Source organism: Trichosurus vulpecula, chromosome 3 (assembly GCF_011100635.1).
Source record: "Trichosurus vulpecula isolate mTriVul1 chromosome 3, mTriVul1.pri, whole genome shotgun sequence".
Lineage (NCBI taxonomy): Eukaryota > Metazoa > Chordata > Mammalia > Diprotodontia > Phalangeridae > Trichosurus > Trichosurus vulpecula.
This window is the reverse complement of record NC_050575.1, coordinates 207675722-207694886: the sequence shown is the minus strand read 5'-3', so window position 1 is coordinate 207694886 and position 19165 is coordinate 207675722. Positions and strand designations below refer to the sequence as shown.

General features: G+C 41.2%; 1 protein-coding gene and 1 pseudogene across 1 annotated transcript in view; one reads left to right on the top strand and one right to left on the bottom strand.

Annotated features, from left to right (window-relative positions):
• Positions 1 to 13543, bottom strand: part of NCOA1 (nuclear receptor coactivator 1) — a 228768-nt gene extending 215225 nt beyond the window's left edge. The window contains exon 1 of the mRNA XM_036748133.1: positions 13105 to 13543. The gene's annotated coding sequence lies outside the window, so the exon portion shown is untranslated. The remainder of the gene's footprint in view (positions 1 to 13104) is intronic.
• On the top strand, positions 2750 to 3346 carry LOC118840785 (annotated as a pseudogene).
• Positions 13544 to 19165: the final 5622 nt, after the last annotated feature.

Genomic DNA, 19165 nt, shown 5'->3' with positions numbered 1-19165 from the left:
AGACTTACATGAACTGATGCTGAATGAAGTGAGGAGAACCAGGAGAACATTGTACATAGTAACAGCAACACTGTGTGATGACCAGCTTTGACAGACTTAGCTCCTCTCAGCAATCTAAGACAATTCCGAAAGACTCGTGATGGAAAATGCTATCCACCCACATCCAGAGAAAGAACTATAGAGTCTGAATGAAGATTGAAGCATATTATTTTCTCGTTTTATTGTTTTTTTCTCTCATAGTTTTTCCCTTTTATTCTGATTCTTCTTGCACAACATGACTAATGTGGAAATATGTTTAATATGACTATGTGTATATGTGTGCGTACATATATGTACACACACATACACACACACACAACATATATTGCATGCCATCTTGGGGAAGGGGGAGAGGAGGGAGGAAGAAACTTAGAATTCAAACCCTTATAAAAGTGAATGTGAAAACTGAAAAAAAAATTTTTTTTAAATTTGAGCTCCTTAAGGACAAGGACTCTTTTTCATTGTTGTCCTTGCAACCATAAACCTTAATAAAGTGTTGTTGAATTAACTAGGGAAAATGAATACTATATTACTCTAAACATGGGAATCCTCTGAATATGCTTGGTCATCATCTGCAACTTTCCCCTGCCTTCCAATCATGCCAAGTCTTATCCATTCTATCTCTACAACAACATGTCACATCTACCCTCTTCTTTCTGCTCATGAAGCCACCACCCTAGTTCAAGCCCTTACCACCTTGTCCTTGTATTACTAGAATCTAGCACCGTGGGCACTTACTGATTTAACTTAGTAGACTGGGGATTGATAATAGGGTGCACCGATAAAAGGAGCTCATATTGGAAAAAAAAATATGCAAATGTAGGATAAAAAAAACAGCAAATATAGGATGCATTCAGGTTTGACAAACAAGAAACCAGTATTTGGATCAATATAATATTTAGAATAAAAATGAGAAGTACCAAGAGGAATTACAGTTTGAGTTACATCTTGAAAGAAACAACACACGAAAAAGCTCTGAAGCAAATTTTGTTTCGTTGTTTCAGGAAGGGAAGGCAGGAGCAAGCAAAATGTGTAACAAGAACTCTGTATAAGTAAAATAATGAGAAAACAGTTTCCTGGAAAAGGAAAAAGGCTTAAAATGCTAGGGTGAGGAGTTCAGACTTGATATCCTAGGCAAAAGGAAGCCACTGCTGAATGAGAATTGCCATAATAAATGGTGTTTGAAATTTGAAAAAGACTATTTTAGCAGCTATACTGTAGCATGGAATAGAGAAAAAAGACTTTTGTCGAGTCATTTTAGTTGTGTCTGACTCTTCGTGACCCCATTTGGAGTTTTCTTGGAAAAGGTACTGAAGTAGTTTGACAGTTCCTTCTCCAACTCATTTTAAGGGACTTGCCCAGGGTCACACAGCTAGTTAAGTGTCTGAGAGCCACATCTGAATTCAGGTCTTCCTGACTCCAGGACTGGCACTTTATCCACTTTGTCACCTAGCTGCCCTCAAAGAAACCAGAGGCAAGGAAATATGAGGACAAGAAATAACATTAATCCAGGTATGGGGACAAGAAAGAAATGAGTGTGAGTTGTGTAACTGGAAAAAAAAAAAACCAACCCAAATCACAGGTACAGAATCAATAAAATTTAGATTACATCACAGAATCTTCAAAGTTGAAAACAACCTCAGATGTTAACATGAATTCCCTCTATAATATCCTCAACAAGTGATTTTTTCAGCCTCTGCTTGAAGCCCTCTAGTGACAAGAAACTCATTAACTGCCAAGGCAACCTATACCACTTTGGGACAACTTCATTAGGAAGTTCCTGCTAATACAGGGCTAAGATCTACCTCAATTCTCTGTAACTTCCTCCCATTCTGTCCTAGTTCTGACCTCTGGGGCCAAGCAAAAGAAAACTAATCTTCTTCATGTGACAATCCTTCAAATATCTGAAGACAGTAATCATATCCCACCTTTTTTGCAGTTTCTTCAGCCATTCTCAAGACTGTGAAGTCCTTCCATCATCCTAGTTGCCCTACAACTTGATGTCTTTCCTAAAATGTGACACCCAGAACACAATACTCCAAACGTGTTTTAATTAGGAAAGAGTACATCAGAATTATAAGCTACTTTGGGAGCTGATGGGGGGGAGGGGCAAGAGGGCGGAGGGGATAGAAGGCCAACCTCAGAGCTAGAACATCTTGGTTCAAGTGTCACTTTTAATGCATAGTAACTATATTGGTCAAGGCCTGGTACACTAGTTAATACCCAAAAACTATACATTGCAGAGAAGATGCTGATCTGCATTAGTAGAAGAAATTTCCTCATCTAGGAGTTTTTTAAGCCAAGGAAATCAAAGTTCCAATACCTATCTATCTACTTCACTACCTTTTTTGGAGTGGGCACTATTCTTCTATTAAAGTAGTCTAAGACTGACTTAATTTTTTTGGCTCCAACATCACCATGTTGACTGATATTGAGATGATATGATTTACCCAACCCCTTAGGTCATCTTTCTGAATCCCCATTCTGTCATCTGAAGTACTAGTTATTCCTCTACCAAATACCTTTTACCTTCCATCTGAATCACTGTTAAGCATTTTTATCAAAAAAAAATAACCAAAGAGCCCCTGGCCAACAGCCTCATGGGACATCCCAGCTTCTCCAATATGCAGGGCTTCTGGGCCTAGGGCTGGAGCTGCATGAGTGACTGCAGTAGCTGGAGGTGGCAGGTGTTGTGCATGCAAATATTTGTGAGATGGCTACAGATTTTCCTAAGTCTACTGCTCCTGACTGCAAAGGAGACCTGAGAAGCAATACCAGCTTAGACACAGATTACCTACCCACTTCAGGTCCTTTACTGTGAATGTGTATTATCCATTATCAATAGAGTACTATGATGTTGCTTGATTAGCATGATTTTGCTAATTAGAGACAGTAGTTAGAGAAGAATTTTCCAAATGAGTTTGCAAAACTCACTGTACGAATTTCACCTAAATAAGAACATGGAAATCAGAATGTCAAGAAAAGGCAGAAGAGAAAGAGAAGACAAGCGGAAGGAGTCAAATAACACATACACAAAAAAAGACAGTATCCCAAAAGGTTACAACAGCCAAAATTCCTAGCAAAAAAGAAATATATAACTAGAGTATATGGCCTTGCAACTTTGAAAACTGACCTTAAAGAAGGAGCAAGGTTTTTTGTTCAGAAATTCTCATGTGGTAGTTTAGTTACAGGGAAGGATGAAATCATCTTTCAGAGAGACTTTACAGATAATATCCTGGATGTAATTCAGAAGTGGCCAGAGGTGGATGAAGACAGTTCAGAGGTACTTGGAAAAGAAAAGAAGTGATTTAAAAAAATTTTTTTTTCTGTATTTAATGACCTAAATAGCCTGTAGCCAACAGAAGCAAAAGCTTTAAAAATATTTCTATTTATCTTACAGTAAAAGTACAGACTACCCTCATCCTTTGTCATTTCACTGTTGTGTACAAGACTGCTTGCTTTTTTGTATTTGTTTTATTTTTAAAAATTTGCCAAAGTCAAATAAACTGGAGAAATTCATCATGCTTATGTACGAAACAGAAATTTGGTTAAGTAAAAACTTTTGGTCATCAAAAGGGGGCCAAAGGCTAGAGCTTAAGTGCTAGAGCAAAGTACCACCAGAAAAGCCCATCAGGCTGACATCAATCCATTAATCAACACACTTTACATCCAGTCATTTAACTAGTTACAAGTCCAGCCAACAGTCTATATTTCTCCATCTTTTCCCAAGGACACTGTAAGAAGCTGTCAAACACCTTGTTAAAATGCAGGTATCAGCTTCCCTAATCTATCAATCTAGTAACGATAAGTTTAAAATGTTAGAAAAAAGGACAAAGGCTGAAAATGACTAAATTTGTAGAACTAAAAGACCAAAGATGCATGACTATACCAGTCATAACATGAGGAGCCTAGAGCCATTTTATTCATTCTTATTTCCCATTCCTAACATAAGAACATAACTTTAAATAATAGTAATATTTAAAGGGTAGTGAGGACATTCTATTTCTTTTGCATTATTCCTCAAGAATTTAATAAGGAGCTTTGAAAAATTACTCAAAGTTCTGACTGAAAGGCTGACCACTGAGAAGGATTTTACCTCAGAAGATGTGTCTAATTGCCAGTTCAATTTGTCTATTCCATAAAGGCAGTACTAAGCCTCTAGATTTATAAAGCTACCTTTGTGCTTTACAAGTATCCCTCCTGGAACAAACCAATAGATTAAGCCAATGATAACAGACATAACTATCAGGACAAAATGTGACATCAAGTAAGTCTAATATGTGGTGGGGAAGAAGAATTAAGAGGGGTAAAAATGGCAAAACCTCTCTTCTATAATCAGAGGTAACCAAGTGATCAATTTTCATCTTACCACTATAAATAATTAGAGGTTCTTCTAATTTATGTTATGGAATAGACAGTCATAGAGTCCAAAAGATTCCAAAGCTGCATGACTACACAGGTATGATTTGTATCAGATTGCTTGCCTTCTCAAGGAGGGGAGTGGGGGCGGAGGAAGGAGAGAATTTCAAAGTTAAAAATTTTTAAAGAATGTAAAAAAATTTATATGTAATTGAGGGGAAAAAAATAAAATAAGAAAAAAAAAAAAGATTCCATAGCAACCTATAGCTTTGTCTTGGCATCAGTTATTTCCTTCTGAACAAGGTAAAACAAGATGGGATTCTCCAAGGACAGCAATCCTGGCAGCAGCATAAAACTATTTGGGATTTGGGGATAAGCTCCCATCTATTCTACTTGGTTTTCTAGAGTTGTATCTATATAGGTATTGCCTCTCTCAAATTAAGGTCATCACTTCTAATCTCATCATGCTGTTCTAACTCAGGTGTTGATTGATACCACTTCCCTCAGCCTCCTTTCCCCTCTGATTAGAGGGCTGGACTGTGAAGTACCAAACTCCTCTCAATGCCTTCCTTTATAGAAGGTAGAAAACAGGACTTTCTGACTCACTCCGTTCCGCATCTACAACTCTGCCTGGTTTTAACTCCTCTGAACACTATACCCCCAGCATCAGGGCCCTTCCCCACCCCACCCCACTTCCTTTGATGTGTTACCTCCCCCCATTAGGTCTAACTCCCTGAGGTAAGGGACTGTCTTCTATTTGATTGTATCCCCAGCTTAGCACAGTGCCTGACACATAGTAGGTGCTTAATAACTGTTTATTGGATATTGGATAGTGAGCACAAATACCAACCCTAATATAGGAAATTTATAAGCACTTACTATGTGCCAGGCACTGTGCTAAGTGCTTCAACTTGAGCTAGAGATACAACTAGCTATCTCTATGGTACATACAAGTTCCAAGTGCTCCATACACAGCTTTTTGCCCAAATTTATAGAATCAACTAATAAGGAGAGCAAAATCACACATATCCCAAGAATCTCCAAAACAAATAGGTTAGAATGGTAGTAAATGGCTCATGGCCACTGAACCATTCTCATGCCAACTGTTACCCACACAATAGACAAGCCAACCTAACTAAAGTAGCAAAGCACCTTGAGAGAGTAGATGCGTTCCAGGCAAGTCAAATCACCACCACCACCCTAACCATCTCCCTGTAAACCCTGATGGGGATAGGCCAGGACCCTGAGCCCAAGAGCCTTGAGAAAAGCAACATTTCCAGCCCAGTGCCCTCAGCCATCATCCTGGAAAGCAGTCTTTGTGGAAATGCAGTCTGGCCACTGCTCCTGCAGGTGTTAAAGCCAAAGCTACTGAACATGGAGAAAAGGAAGTTCTTGTGATCAGTTCAAAATAATATGATTTTTATCAGTAAAAATTACATCAAATAAGAGGCAACTGCTTTGCTGCTACTCTGTAAGGACCATAATATCCATCCATTTGATTTGTAGCTGAAACTTTCCATATGTGTTATCTCCCCTATTAGAATGTCAGCTCCTAAAGAATAGGGACTGTCTTACTTTTCTATATATATCCTCATCACTTAGCACAGTGTTTTTCACTTAGTAAGCTTTTAATAAATGCATTATTCATTCATTCATCCAAAGGCACAGCAAACAATATATAAGGATGAGAAGGAAAGGTTTGAACCTAAAAAAGTTACTACTCAATGTGATTAAAAAAATCAGCTTCTCCTTTGGGGAAAAAAAAAAAAGATCAGAATTAGCAAGCCCAGGAGTCACAAGATATATCCTTAGTGACCCACTGGACACTACCCTAACACATCTGATTAGTTGGTAAGAAGAAAGGTAGAGGAAAGAGTAATTTTCCTTGTGGACCAAACAAGTAGGCAAGAGCATAACTCTTCAAATTTGCAAACGGAACAAACATTCCTATGCCTCTCCAGCTGCTCATGCAGCCCGGAACTACAAGAAGGGTAGAAAGGTGTTAATTTTTAAAAGGAGAGTAGGGGTGGGGAGACACACCAGATGGAACAACTCAAAGAACCTAAGAAACTACTTAATGGCTTTGTGACTATTATATTCAGCAAGAAATTGCTAATGCCATGGCAGCTGCTATGGGAATCCCAAGAATCTCCTAAACACCATAAATGCTGGTCATTCATCTTTCCCTGCTGCCTTCAAACAAACCTAGGTATCTTCCATACTTAAAATTTCACTTATATCTCTCACAGCTAAAAGACCAGAAAAATGTTCCTCTTCTGCAGATTGATTTCACTTTCTCTCCTCTCTCACTTCTCAACCATTTGCAATCTGGCTTGGGACCTCACTGAATTGAAATTGCTCTCAAAGTCACCAAAAATCTCAAATGCTAAATCCAATGCCCTTTTTAAATGCATTATCCTAACATTTTCTAAATCCTTATCCTTCTTAATCTTTCTACAGCACTTGACAGTGTTTACAATCTTCTCCTGAATACTCTCCCCTCCCTGACATTTTGTGACACAGCTCTCTTGGTTATCCTCCTACCTGTCTGACTACTTCTCAATCTCCTCTGCTGACTCAACATCTATGTTATAGGAATGCTAGTCAAGAGCTGGAGGGGACCTTAGAAGCCACATAGTTCAAATGCTTCATTTTATAGATAAGAAAATTTGGTCCCAGAGAGGTTGAATGACCTTGCCCAAGGTCATACTACTCGTAAACATTAGGGACAGGACTTTAATTCAGGTCCTCTGACTCTTTCCACTATACCACACAGCCTTTTAAGGGTCTTCAGAGCTAAGCTCTAGTGAAACCTCCTACACAAGACCTTTCTTGACTCCACCTACCAAGTTACATTTTAGATAGACAGAGAGATAGAGTATTTAGTTCTATGCATATATTTTACCCTAAAGGAGAAAATACAAATGACTTGAGGAGAGGGACAGTTCCATTTTTGTCTTCGAATCCCTCTAATATAGTGCCTGGAATACAGCAGGCAAGTAAGATATGATTGTTGATTGAATATTGTGCTCCATGCTGATCTTCTCACTCAGGATGCCATGGACAAAACTTAATATAATCAGAACCATGGTCAGATAAGTCCAGATAGTCAAAGGAAACGGAATGTGCAGTCACAAGAGATTTATAAGGAAAATGAAAGCAGTGAGAAGAGAGAAAGGTCTCTGAAGAAGACAATTAACTGTTCATATGTAGTATGCCAAAGAGAAACAGCTTGTCATGGTGGAGAGAGCAATGACCTCAGAGTCGAGAAGACTTGAATTCAAGTTCAGTCTGACACTTATCAGCTATATGGACAAAAATGGGCCCTGTCAGTGCCCAAAACAACTCAATAAGCCATAAGATCTGCATTAGTAGAGGAAGGTTCCACACTGGGAGCTCCCTCTATAAACTTAGTTCCCAAGCTAGACCAACATTTTAAAAACAAAACAAAACTCCAAAAACAACTAATCAAACAAAGTTGAGAAATACCCCATTCTTCCAAACTTGCCTCTTCAGCACTACCATTTCATCAATCTCTATATTGGTCTCTTCACTCAGACAACTTTTTATTACATATAAAGAATACATGCAGATTACAACACTAGTTGCAAAGCATTTAGCTTTATTTATTTTATGTCTCCATATTATAAAAAATGAAGCCACACATTAGACATTGTGGCAACCTAATTTTCCAATGTACCAAAGGGTTAACACACACTTATGAAACTACAGTAACTTTTAAAAAAAATTAAAGTTTGATACCAGGATACCAACAGCACCTCTGGAGCATTACAGCATTCTGGCATAAGCAAATTTCTGGGATTGTTACAATCTGCTGCTTCTGTTTTCAGCCCAGATTTCTAGAACTGAAACATAAGAATTGGGAAAAATACAACTGCTGGCAGAAAGGGGGAGAGAAAAAAAAACCCACTGTCTATAACCCCTTGGCATAAGTGGAAGAGTAACCATTAACTGCACCATTTTTCACACACACACACACACACACACACACACACACACACACGGAACTAAAATATTTCCTTGGCTCAAACCACACAAAAAACAGTTTAAAACCCACAATCCTCCAGATTTTCACAGAAAGAAATAGGAGAGGGGTTAGCCATAAACCATGTAAAATTGAAGTTTTGTTTCTCACAAATCAAATTGTGCTTATGCTAGGAGGGCTAATAGAAACCTAGCACAAAGCCTAGAAAAATCTTCAGGAAGCAAGTACCAGTTTGTGCCTCACAGGCAGAGATTCTTTACTACAGAGCATTTCATTTTCTCTCTGAATTATGGAACTTCTTCCCTGTAGCCAAGAAACATTTTGGAAAAGAAACAGAAAGGGAAAAAAGTGTTATTCTGTCTACAATCACAAGTTTATAACTCATGTTTTTGCCCTTAACAAGTCTTGGGCCTGAATTAATGTACTCCATTTTAACTTTATCTTCACCAATATATCATTTTGAGAATGCTCATGGTAAGGGGGGGAGACACTTGAGTTCTGCTCGTAAAACATTATTTCAGTGGATAAAACCTCATCACTACTAACCAAAAACAATTTGTAATTTTAAATGCCAAAGAACAAACACACACAAAAAAACTTTCCTTTCACATTATCCTCAATATGAAGAAATCTGACCCCCTTCCCACATCATACATGTCTGTGAAATGAGCTGAGGGGCCCCTTTGGCCAAGATTTTTTTTTTAAAGAATAAACCTTGAACCACTCCCAGAACATGAGGCAGCCCCCAAGCAAATTTAACCCTTAAGAGTCACATAAAATGTTCCTCTAAACATTCAGAACTCTTTAGTCTTCATTTCAGTAATGTATTATTCTAACATTTGAGGATTTGCTTTGTATACAGGAGTCAAAAACTATTTGCTGGATTCATTCATTAACTACAAGAGAGAAAGCAACAAGGAATCATCCCAAATAGATAAACTGACACCATAATTCACCCTTATCATCAAGGAAAGGAAATTAATATTCAAAGTTCTAATAATCTTTTATTGATCATCATGACTTTATACATTTTTCACTAAGACAGTTATATCTTCAACAGTCTCAACTACTAACACCACCAATAAAAAGGCTAAAAAGGTCATTAAGAAAGGAATCCAGATATTGACAAGTTTTTCTCCCCACCCTAAATGAAAGCTTTCATTGTCATAGAGGCTTTTTAAAAAAAAAAAAAAAAAACCTAATCTGAGATTTCACTAATTTATGGAATTACAGGTGAGGAATTTCCTCTACCAATTGGTGTAAACACCTTTGAAACTTAAGAGTCTTAGAGAGTTGCCTGGGGCATTGAGAAGTTAGATAACTTGCCTTAAATCACATAGCCCCTATGTGTCAGAACCAGGGCTTCCTGGCTAACTCTGTCTGCAGGGAGGGAGCATACACAGAACTCTATGGCATACACAGAACCAAGGAACATCAGTTGGAAAAGTAACAGATATAAAGGGGGTGAGAGAAGATCGAGAATGAGATGTTCGTTTTTGGTCATGGACAATTGTGAGAATTTGTTTTGCTTTACTATACATATTTGTTTTGTAAGTTTTATTTTTGTTTTCCTTTTAAATTGAGGGTAAAGGGAGAGAAAATAAATGCTTGTTTATTGAAAAATAAAATAAAAACTCTAAAAGAAATCGGATATCACCTAATCCAAACCATATATAAATAAGAATATCATTTACAGAATCTCCCAGAATCACCAGACTTCAGTGATGGGAAACTCCCTATCTCCAAAGGGTAACCTAGCTTCCAATACTTAAGAGGCCCATGTCTGCCTCTGACATTTCCATCCAATTTCCTCTGCATCTGTCCTGAAGAGCCAAGCAAAGCAAGCCTTTCAAATTCTTAAAGATGATGATCATCTACACAGGTTACTCTTCTCTTTTAATTATTACTTAACAATAAAACCCAAATTATATTCATACTATCATGAGGAATCTTAAAATATTCAAAAGAATTCAGAAACACAATATTCTACCAAAAATGAAGGTCAACCACAAGGATCAGGTTTAAGCAAAGTAGTATACTACTGTAACCTCCTTGAAGGTAGGAAATATATTTGCCTTTATATCCCCATTGCCACCACATGCTAAACATTTACAGAACTGAATTGGTGAAACTTCATTAACAGCAGAAATTGCTCCACCTTCAAGACACAGAACTCTGAAATTCACCTCTGATCACAATCTAGGCAGCTAGTTGGCACAATGGATAAAATGCTGGGCCTAGAGTCAGACCCTTTCTAGCTATGCAACCTTTGGCAAGTCATTTAACCTCTGTTTGACTCAGTTTCCTCAACTAGGAAATCTTCAATGGGGATAATAACAGCTTTTATATCCCAATGTGAGGACCAAAGGAAGTAATATTTGCAAAGCACAGTGCCTGGCACATTATTGTTGTTTAGTTTTTTCAGTCTTGTCTGATCCTTTGTGATCTCTTTTTGAAGGTTTTTGTGGCAGAGTGGTTTGCCATTTCCTTCTTTAGTCCATTCTACATTTATGTACCTGGCACATAGTAGGTGCTATATAAATGCTAGCTATTACTATCATAATCAGCATCATCATTAATCTTATTTATTATTAATCTTAATCTTATGTCTCAGGATTCTTACACTTATTCTTTACCTTCATATGACCATTGGAGCACCAATCCTTTCTATTCTCAGTCTACCATCCTGGTTATTCCTTGAGCAAGACACTACTTCATTTCCCAACGCTCTGCCTTTGCAGTGTCTGTTCCCCAAGTCTGAAATGTTCTGTCTTGTCTCTGCCTCTTAGCTTTCCTGGCCTCCTTCAAGACTCACCTTCTGTAAGAGGCTTTCCTTGTCCTCACTGCTAATGCCTTCCCTCTAAGATGCCCTTCCATTTACCATATATATATATATATATAAAACGTAGTTGCTCACATGCTGTCTTCCCAATCTCAACGTGAGAGCTCACTTAAGGGAGAGATGGTGTTATGCCATTCTTTGTCTTCCCAACACTTGGCTTAGTGCATGATACATAGTAAGAACTAATTAAATGCTTCTTCAGTGATTGAATGCTATGGCTTCACCTTTCCTCTTTTTAGTGTGTGGACTCTATAATGAAGTATTTCAGCAAGGCAGTGACCTCCACCCTTAACTTTCTCATCCCCTTGTCTTCAGTTCTTCCACCCGCTAAATATTAAGTTTGCCTATCTATCCTCTTCTCCATTTCTACTCTGGAATTCAATTTTGTGACTTCCTTCAGCAGCCCTGAGTCTACTGCAAATTTCTAACCCCGACTAGATCTTAGCTGCTTGTAATATTTTAATTCATCTCTGATTTGACTGGAACACATCCCCCCATATCCACTGTACTATAACATCTCTCACCTCAGAATACCATATACTTTTACCTTCACTTTCACACCTGTATTTTCTTGCTAGATTAGAAGGTGATATTAGTTTAGTTCAATCCTTTCATTTCAGAGAAATTTGAGATGTTGAAGGATTAAGACTTCCTCAAGGTCACAAGGATGATGGAAATAGGACTTGAATCCAGCTCTCTTGTTTTCCACACTTCAGTCATTAACTAGCCAGATCACTATAGCACTTTACTGCTATTAGCCCGGATACTACCAAGTTACTAAAAAATTGAGAACACCCCCAATCTACATTCCCCCATTACCTTTTTTTTTTTTTTTACCAGAGCAGAAGTTTCTGTCACTAAGCATCCATGTATCCCCAGCACCAATGCCTGGGCCATTGTAGGCACTTCCTAAGTGATTGTTAGACTGGACTGAACCAACAGGCAACCAGCTAGTTTCTCAGCTGATGATCTAGAAACCTTGTTTTCCCACCCAAATCGTTCCAACACAATCCAGACACAAAAAAAATCTAATGTTCCTACACACCTCTACTTAACAATATTCGTCATCCAGAAAGAAGAGAAGTGTCCCTGGAAGCCCCCTTAGCTGACACAAAATTACGTATCTCGGAGAAGGAAAGACTTCAAGAGGGTGTAGGCCCCTGTCATGTCAAATAGGTATCATTATTCCCAACTTGCTGTCAAGGCAACTGAGACCCAGCCAGGTTAAGTGGCTTGCCCAAGGTCACGCAGCTCAAGGAAGTGGTCTCCCGCCTCCGAGTGCTCACCTAAGAGATTTCATTCTCCCTTAGGTGTTCTCGAAGGGTATGAAATCATTGTCCGGCTTGGGGAGCCCATTAGTCACGAGGTCGTCCCCTTTAATAGAGGAGCGGCAAGTGGCGCTCACCTCGCGCTCCCCACCCCCGGAGACCTGCGGGGTCCAAAGAACATCTTCCCAGGACGGGGACGAACGCGTCCCAGTTAATCAGGGCGACGAGAAAATCGGCCTCAGGCTGCCAGCCTCAGCCTCCTCCTCCCGCCGCGCCGCCTCTCGCAGCGCTAGCGTTCTCCCCCCTCCACACCCCGAGCTGCCCCCAGCTGGTGTCCCTGACAGCTGCGACCTCCACCCCCGGGAACCGAGCTAGGGGAAGAACTCGGGGAAGAGGAGGAGGAGGAGAGGGGTGGAGGAGGGAAACGAAGGGAGCCAGGGAAGAAAAGGGAGTGAGAGAGGGGGGAGGACCAGCTGCTCCCTCCCCGCCCCCTCGGGCCTCGCTCAGCCGCCGCTGCCGCTGCCGGGCGCCCGTGACAGCTGCACCCCACCCCGAGCTCCGTTCGTTCAGCTTCGTTCAGCACCGCTCACCTGCCGCCACTGCCGCCGCCGCCGCTGCCACCTTCGGCTCTTGGGCCCGCTGACGGCCCCGCTGACAGCCGCCGCCTCAGCGCTGGCGCCTGCAGCCCGCCAGGCCCCCAGCGGCGGGAGCCCAGCCCCCTCCTCCTACGGAGTCCTGCAGGGTCCCTCGGGGTCCCCGCTCTGCCCAGCTCCCCTCCCCCGCACCCCCAAGGGGGGGAGGGATGAAGGAAAACTCGGGCGCGCGCGCCCTCGCTCGCTCTCCCTCAGCGAAGGGAGAGACTGAGGCCCTAAGGGGGGGTGGGGGTGGGAGGCTTAGTAGGGGGAGAGAGAGGCCACTGCTCGGAAGGAGGGGGGTCACGACGAGAGGGCGGAGAGCAGATCACGGCTCAATCCTCGCTCCTTTGGCCGCGAGGAACACGGATTTCAGCAGCTCTGCACAGCCGCCATGTTCTCCTCCTCCTCCTCCTCCTCCTTCTAACCCCCTCCCCCTCCCCCGACCCTCCGGCCCCGCCCCTCCGGCCCCGCCCCCCCCGCCCGCTCGCGGCCCCGCCCCGGGCCGCGTGCCGTGCTGCCATCATGACGCACCAACCCGCTGCCGCCGAAACCCGACTGCACCGCACGGCGCGCGCATTTTTCCCTTCCCTCCCCCGCTCCTTCCTCCTCCCGGAGCGCCTCTAGCTGGGGCTGGGCGCGTGCCGTCCCAGGAGCCGCCTCCTTTCCCTGGCTGCCTGCTGCTTACTCACGCGCCCAGCCTTGCTGCCTCCCCTCCCGGCCCTTCATCAAGTGTGAAACCCGGGATCCAATAGAATTCCGTCTCCCAACAGGGCCCAGGGCGGGGGAGCAGACAGTGTAGGGTAGTGAAAAGTGCTGCATTTGCTTGTGTAGAAGGCGTACACTTGAATCCAGATTCTTCCACTCCAGGGAATCAACAAATATTTATTAACCGCTGTGCTAAGAGCTGGGCAGGGGCAAACAAAAACTTACCACCTTTGTGACTGGTCAAGTCACCCAGCTTCTATGAGCCTCACTTTCCTCAGCTGCAGAATGGGGTTGATAATAATAGCTGATGCTTGGCGCTTTGAGTTGGAAAGCACTTTACATACTATTACCTCAGTGCTTACTTTGAGGTGGTTCTGTGACTCGTCTGAAATAATGTATCCTAAGCTCTTTGCAAACCTTAACCCAGGCTTCCAGACTCCAAATCCAATGCTCTTCCAATTCTACTTCCTCTTTCTTGCCTGTTGCTAAAAGACCTCAAAAGGCTATCAATTGACAGGATTTTTAAGGGTTCTTGTGCATGTACCAGGCACTGGTTTAAGCTCTGAGGAAACAGATGAACTTTGGGCCGTAGAGGAGCTTACTTTCTGTCTGAGGGACTTCTTGTACCGGTACTAACAATTAACTTAAACCTGCTACTTAAGTATATACAAATTATAGAGCTAGAAACTGGATCTGTGATTTCATTGTTAATGTAAAATCTTGGATGAGGAAGTTAAGCAGATTTTCTGCAATTTGGAATCCTAGAGAGTAATCTAGAACCCTTAAGTTATTTGCCCAAGGTCACACAGCCAATATGTGTCAAAAAGGACTTGAACACGTCTGCCCTGACTCTGAGGCTGCCATTTTGTAAACACAGGCACACACATTTTTTTTTTTTGCAGGGATGGAGAAGGGTGGGGTGAGAGGCGAACTAGTAGCTGGGGAGGCCCCGAAAGACTTCAGTTGAAGATTCCACAGCTTGTCTTTGAAAGAAATCAGGGATTCTAAGACTCAGGTGAAGTGGGACTGCATTACATGGGAGTAAATGGGAGACAGCTGGTGCAAAAGGCAAATAAGAGATAGTGTTGGTGGTATGTGAAGAACAGTAAGAAGGCCAATTTTACTGGAAAATTGTTGTTCAGTCGTTTCAGTCGTGTCTGACTCTTCATGACGCCTTTTTGGGGTTTTCTTGGCAAAGATACTGGAGTGGTTTGCCACTTCCTTCTCCAGCTCATTTTATAGATGAGAAAGCTGAGGCAAACAAGGTTAATTGACTTGACCAGGATCACACAGCTAGTAAGTGTGGAAAATAAGGCCAGAAAAATAGAGTTCATAAAAGGGAATACTGTATAATAAGGCTCAAAAGGGGTGTTAGAAACCCAATTGCAAATGGCGTTTAATGCTAAATGAAAGATGAAGAGGGGAACAGTGTAAGTATTCATATAGCACCTACAATGTGCTGCACTGTGCTGAGTGATTTTACAAATATCACATTTTGATCCTCACAATAACCCTGTGAGGTAGGGGATATTATTACTTCTGGTTCACAGATGAGGAAACTGAGGCAAAAAGAGGCTAAGTGACTAAGGAAGTGTCTGAGACCATATTTTAACTCCAGTGTTTCTTACTCTAGACAGTGCTCTATCCACTGTGCCACTAGCTGCCTTCAGACAGGAATTTGAAATTGAACCTAGAACCAAGAGGGAGCCGTTGGAGTTTATTGATAGACAGAGTGACATGGTCAGGGGAAAAAATGTGTAGAATGTGCATTGAAGAGACAAGAAGAACAATTAAGGGACTATTGCAGTGGTCCAGGAAGGTGATAAGGGCCAGAACTAGGACCTTGGCCAAGTGTCTAGAAAGAAGGTAACAGAGAAATGTTCTGGAAATAGAAACAAAAATTTGGCAGCTGATTGGATTTGAGTGGTGGGAGGGTGAAAAGTTAAAGATGACTCTATGGGTGTGAAGCCCCTTCCAGTTCTGAGATTCTCTGCCCAAGGAATTAATGATCACTATCCAATGTATCCTCTGGACAGTTCTAGTTGTTGGATTGCTCTTCCTGGTGTTCAGCTGGAGCCAAAGTATGCTGCAGTGGAGACTCAGACTAGAGCCTGGCATGTAATGGAGGTACATCTAGCCAACTTTGTTACTTTAGCTAAGTCACTTAGTTTTCTGTGCATCAGTTTCCTCATATGTAAAGTAAGTTTAGACTAGAAGAAATTTAAAGTCCCTTCTTTGTTTTTGTGATTTTTGCCTCTCTATACCTTCCATTAATTGGTCACCTCCATGTTGACAACCCTTAAAATACTCTATTTACTTTCTCCCTGCCTCTCCTAGCCTCCAGTTAATCACCCTCTTCTGAATTTATCCCATCCAGAATGTCTGTGTCCCTGGTTCTCTGGTCTGCATACAATACTTCAGATCTGGCCTAACTGGTACAAGTACATTGACTGTTACTTCCCCTATTCTGGATCTTCTTGGTCAAGATTCATGTCACTTTAGGTTTTCTGGTAGCTACATCATGCAGTTAAATTTCAGGTTCCAATCTTTGCTTAGGAATGCTTAATATGTCTCTCCTATATATACTTCACTAGGACCCAGGGGCAGCTAAGTGGTGCAGTGGGTAGAGCACTAGGCTTGGAGTGAGGAAGATCTGAGTTCAAGTTTGGCCTTAGACATTTACTAACTCGGTGACCCTGGATAAGTCACTTAACCTCAATTTGCCTTGATTCTTCATCTGTAAAATGGGGACACACTGGAGAAGGAAATGGTAAACCACTTCAGTATCTTTGCCAAGAAAACTCAGATGGACTTTGTAGAGTAGGACTCTGAAGAATCACAATGAGGACAGTATTTCCTTCTTTCTTAAAAAGCAAGGAGTAAAGAGACCTAAGTGTGTAAATCCCTTTTAAGATATAAACTATCTGATTAGCCTCTCAGCCTCAGTTTCTTCAGCTGTAAAATAGAGAAAATACTTTCCTTTGTTGTAAGGAAAGTGCTAGCCCAGTATATAAAAGTTAGCCATTCTTATTCTTTCCTCCTTTTTTTCTTCTTCTTGTCCCCCCCCCTCCCCCTTTATGCAATGGATTGCCTTATTTTATGGTCCTGTTTATCTACTAGCTTCCCTTATCAATAGTTATTTAAAAGGAGGCTGGATGACTATCAGTCAGGAATGTTGTGGAGGGAATTCTTGCATTGAGTAGGGGATTTAGACTAGATTTCAAGGTCCTTTTTAACTTGTTTTGATTCTCCCATTCTCCCAATCCCTCCCATTCCCTAGCTCAATAAGGTTTTTTTACTTGCTAAACTACAGGATCCTGCCTGGGATGAATTGGACCCAAGTCTTCTTTCGGTCGGAGACAAGGTTTGTCAAAAACACCTTTTGGGGTGGGCAAGATTTTAAGAATCTACGCTATTGGCCAGATTTTAAGAATCTGAGCATTTGTATGGCTAAATGCAAGTAGGTCAGATTCTTAAAGCAACTGAGTTGGGTTGTTTTTTTTTGTTTTTGTTTTTGGTTTTGTTTTTTTTTTTTGTGATGCTTATATGGCTAGATTGAATCTAAGCACTTTAATGGAGGCAAGATGGACCTTTTATAGAGAAGACTATTGGAAGAACTAGATGTGATCTAGGAGTGGACAAGTAGTCTGGGAACAGAGAAGCGGTCTAGGTCTAGGGACCAGGTACAGATAATGAGGACCACAATGAAAGAATTAACTGGGAAGGGCTGGGGGCCCCCAGGTGAATGCCAGGGACCTAGGCCATGTGGAAAAGTCCAGGAGCTTTTCCTTTTTGGGGTCCAGAGCCCATCTCATCACACCCATTTTCCTTAGGCTAGACCTACTCTCATTACCCTCAACTGCCACTTTCTCCAGTCAGATTCATATACCCTAAAAGTCCAATATTGCACTGAGTTTGCTTTCTCTCTGTGCCCCACATTGATCTCTCTAAAATATTGGCACTTTGGAGAAGCTAGGTGGTGTAGTAAGTAGAGCACCAACCCCGGAGTCAGGAGGACCTGAGTTCAAATCCAGCCTCAGACACTTGACATATTTACCAGCTGTGTGACCTTGGGTAAGTCACTTAACCCCAGTTGCTCTGCCTTCCCCCCTGCAAAAAAATAAATAAATAAAATATTGGCACTTTAAGAATAGAAATAAATGTTTTTGGACTCATTCATTCTGCCTCTCCTCCCCAGCAAGTCATCCCTTGCAACCCAGACTTTTAAAACAATGAGGGGGAGAAAGCAGTTGAGCAAAACCAACCAATACATGGAGCACATCAGAAGACATATACAGTGTTCCATATCCATAGACTCCCACCCCTGCAATGCAGAGAGGGAGGTACATGGTTTCAGCTTTTTGGGGGATCTGAGCTTGGTTATTATAATAATTGCAGCGCATTCAGTTTTACTCTATTGTTTGTTCTGTTTGGATTGCTGTAGTCATCCTTTGTAATGTTTTCCTGGTCCTTCATTTGGTATCAGTTTACACGTATTCCCATGTCCTAAAACATTTTTAAAAGTTAAAATATAAGGTATTATTAAACTTATATAACTCAAAGTTCATCTAAGAAAACATCCTATTATTAGCAAAATGCTTCATAACTTTAAGGATCTATAATTTCATAAGTGCAGTTAATTCCATCTACCAAGACAGATCATAATCCCTGTATAACTCAAGAGACGATCTTTGAGTTGTGACTGAAAAAAATCATTATCCTGCATCATAAGGAGGGAGGAGCCTCTCTAAATTTCTCAATCAATAAATAAGTGCCTACTACATTCCAGGCCGTGTGCTAAATGCTGAAGACACAAAAAGAGGCAAAAGATAGCCCCTGCCCTCAAGGAGTTTACTATACTTGTCTTTAGACAACAGACATACAACTCATCCCAAGGCCTTTTCTCAATGTCTTTCCTATTTTGAGGACCTGTCAGATTCCAGTTGAAGGCCAAATACATCGTGATAGTATCGTGATAGAAATTACCTGGTTGTATCCTCAATGTTCCCTTTCTGCCCCCAACCTAGTAAATTATTGCCACTCCAGTTCTTTGATTTTGTGATGATAAAATTGTCTAACCAGTCTATATGAAACCACTGTAGTCACTGAGATAATTCATTTTACTGTGATAGCCTTTAATTTCCAAGTTTGCCTTACTTATATTTAATCCCATAGCTAATTTGGTTTTTGGTCCTTAATCGAAGACTTCCTTTCCCTTTAACCAAAAAATAAACATTCCCAGCCCCTTATATCAGTGGGTATTTGAGCAGCAATTGAAAGAATAGGGAAGCAACACTCTTTATGCATTATT